Source organism: Otolemur garnettii, unplaced genomic scaffold (assembly GCF_000181295.1).
Source record: "Otolemur garnettii isolate 467f Iridium unplaced genomic scaffold, OtoGar3 scaffold00152, whole genome shotgun sequence".
In the NCBI taxonomy this organism is placed as follows: Eukaryota; Metazoa; Chordata; class Mammalia; order Primates; family Galagidae; genus Otolemur; species Otolemur garnettii.
In genome coordinates, this window is record NW_003852547.1 from 1,797,918 (window position 1) to 1,801,544 (window position 3,627).

The 3,627-nt window shown below is 41.9% G+C and overlaps 1 pseudogene; it reads right to left on the reverse strand.

Moving 5' to 3' along the window:
- Positions 1 to 354: 354 nt before the first annotated feature.
- On the reverse strand, positions 355 to 754 carry LOC111728353 (annotated as a pseudogene).
- Between the last annotated feature and the right edge of the window lie 2,873 nt (positions 755 to 3,627).

Sequence of the window (3,627 nt, forward strand, 5' to 3'; positions counted from 1 at the left end):
GTAAGATGGAGAAATCTCCTAAGTGACTACTAACTCCAACCTCATTTCATGCACCTGGCCTTGGCATCTGTCTCCCTTCCCCAGTCACATCCAAATCCAGAAAGCTTCTGCACCCCATGCTCAAAAATGCAATCCTAAGTCCCCAAGGTTCTCAGCACAGACTGATGTTAATGACCCCGTGGGCAACCTTCATCCAGAACCTCCAGGGAAATCAGGAGCACAAACACAAGAGCAGAGTGTCATTTCTTTAAACAATAGTTTTAACTCAAATGAGTTCATAAACCAAAATATTGTCTTCATATCTTTGTTTTTCTTGCAAAAAGTCAAGTAGGTCATCCAACTAAGAAAAGAATTTTAACAGAAATAATGAAAATTCAAAGGGTTTATGCCAAAAAGCAAACCAGTCCTCTGCAACCTAACACATTTGTTTTTGGGTTGTGAAGCCATGTAGAAGGTGATCAGACAGTAGACGATCCCCTCCCACAGTCAGCGCCATGGTGGTCCTGTAAAGCATTTGGTCAGGCAGGCCTCGTTTCAGGTGGACAGGCACAATGTCAGATTTCTGGAAAAACTGCAGCTCTGGAACCTTGTTTTTCCCAGCATAATCATATGCAGTGGAATCGGAGGTCAGTTCAGTTGGTGTGGCAAATATGATAGGTAGTGCCTCTGTGGAAACCACAGGCTTTAATCCCTGCTGACTATAGGCGTCTGAAGCCCAGGCTCCCATCAACTTCTGCGTGAAGCCACTAAACATTAATACATGACGCCCAGAGCCCGGCTCTCCTCATCCACTACCTGTGTGACTGCTCCAGAAGAGGACCCCACCTCCCCGGCTGTAGTCCCAAGGTTCCAGGAGCTCATTCTTCTAACTGGAAAACATCTTGCTCAAGTCCACAGATTAATTACATATGTTCTGTCTTTTAAATTACTGCCAACAACAGTTTTTACCAAATGTTCTCTACCATATCACCTGGGTCACCATTTTTCCAGACTCTTGTATCAGTTTCCTTAAGCACTGCACCCTGAACCCCAAACCAATGCTATCAATATTTATTTGGAAACACTCTGCTGGTAGTAGCAATTATTGTTTTGGTTAGCTCAGGTGTGTTCTTACTGTGACAGCAGAGGGGCAAGAGCGCAAGTGAACACATGTAAGATCGCTTAAAGCCTACAGTTAGCACTGGTACATTTTTACCTCTGTCTCATTCTGGTAGCTACAGCAGATCACATGGTCAAATCCGAAACCAAGGGTTAAGGAAACACATTCTGATCCTTTTCTGGGATTGGGGAGTGTAGAAGAGGATATTTCCAAATGGCAACCTAATTTAGCACATACCCCTATATATTTCAGTGTTTGTTTCTTTTTTAAAAATGGGTTAATGAGATAATCAGTAACTCTTTGGTATCATCTAATACCCAGACAATATTCAAATTTTACTGAGTATTTAAAAAAAATTTAACAGTTACTTTGTTCAAATCAGAGTCTTAAGCCCTGTATGTGATAACTGGTTGTTATGTCTCTCAATCTCTTTTTTTTTCCTTGAGACAGAGTCTCACTCCATTGCCCTTGGTAGAGTGTCATGGCATCATAGCTCACAGCAACCTCAAACTCTTGGGCTCAAGGGATCCTTTTGCCTCAGCCTCCCAAGTAGATGGGACTACAGGTGTGCACCATAACAGCCAGCTAGATTTTTCTATTTTTAGTACTGACAGGGTCTCACTCTTGCTCAGGCTGGTCTTGAACTTGTGAGCTCAAGCAATCCACTGGCCTCGTTGTCTCAGAGTGCCAGGGTTACACGTGTGAGCCACCGCACCCGGCCATCTCTGCATCATCTTTTTTTTCTTGAGACAGAGTCTCACTCTATGGCCCTTGGTAGAGTGCCATAGCATCATAGCTCACAGCAACCTCCAACTCCTGGGCTTAGGCGATTCTCTTGCCTCAGCCTCCTGAGTAGCTGGGACTACAGGCACCCACCACAATGCCCGGCTATTTTTTGGTTGCAGTTGTCATTGTTTAGCAGGTCCAGGCAGTTTCCAACCTGCCAGCTTGGTGTCTGTGGCCGGTGCCCTACTCACTGAGCTATGGGTGCTGAGCTTTCTTCATATTTAATCTAGAGAAGTCTGCCCCTCTATTCTTGGTTGACTTATAGAAGCCAAGTTCATTGTCCTGTGTACTTTCCTATATTTGGATGTATTTGTTTGCTTCTTTTTGGTGTCTTTCAATGCATTCCTCTATCCATAGTATTTCTTGTAAGTGGAACCAAGAGATGGTTGATTAGACTCAAGTTCAAGTTTTTATAAGAATACTTCATAGATGGAGGTGTGCACTAAGGAAAAGATTTAAGATTTTTGTGTGTGTTAATTGATTTATAAATTTTGTTTATTGACATTTTGGGACTGTTCTTATACCTGCATCCTGTGGCAATCCCTGCAACCAACTGTTATTAAGGGATCCACCCAGCTGCAAGGGTGGTGGGGAAATGGGTTTGTTTTCCTAGACCCTGAGACAGAGAAGGGAGGAGGAGTTGTTAGGTGGGTGAACGTCTATTCCTAACCCCTTCTCCCTATAGTGGGATGCCCCAAGGGCAGGGTATCTGCATTTCTCAAATGACTAGTTAACTCCATTCCATCACCTTCCACAGAGGAAAGCACAAGCAGTGCTATGGGAGCGGTGCTATTATGAAAACAGGGCCAATTCCCTTAGTTTTTGTTTTTTATCATTCTCAGGTTTTGAGAATTGAGCAACTGTCAAAAAAAAGAAAAAGAATTTTTTACTGAGACAGAGTCTCACAATGTTGCCCTCAGTAGAGTGCCGTGGCACCACAGAAACCTCCAACTCTTGGGCTTAAGTGATTCTCTTGCCTCAGCCTCCCAAGTAGCTGGGACTACAGGTGTCTGCCACAATGCCTGGCTATTTTTTTGTTGCAGTTGTCATTATTGTTTAGCTGGCCCGGGCCAGGTTAAAACTCGCCAGCCTCGGTGTATGTGGCCGGCACCCTACCCCACGGAGCTATACAGGCGCCACCCTGTCAGTAAAAAATTCTTTGTGAAATCCTTTATAATTGCTTACAACTTTGGTTTAAAAGCTCCACTTTGATGCAGAGTCTACTGAAAGAACATATCTCCAAACACTGAAATATGGGCATTGTGATACATTCAGTGAATGTATTTGGTGTAAAAACTTGGTTTCTCAGTCAGGGGATGGCTATTACTACTAGATTATTTTTGCCCTCAACATTTTAAGAAATCTCAAATTCTAGAACAATTGAAAGAATAATCTTCACTTAGATTCGTCAGTTAACAATTGCACACAAACATATGCATAATATACATATATAAACACATGCTTATCTGTATTTTATTTTGCTGACCCAGGTGAGAGTAAACTACAGGCATCAGTATAATTCACCCCTAAGTAATCTATTTACATCTTTTAAGAATAAGAGCTTTTTTCCTGTATTTCCACATTACTATCAACACACTTGAGAAATTTCACACTGTTATCTCTATTTTTTTAGTCCTTAGTTAATATGTAAACGCTCAATAATTTCACTTTTTCTTTATTTTTTGAATTCCAATTATTTTTGAAGCCAATGTTTTTAGTTTCCTTTCTTTCTTAATCTCTCT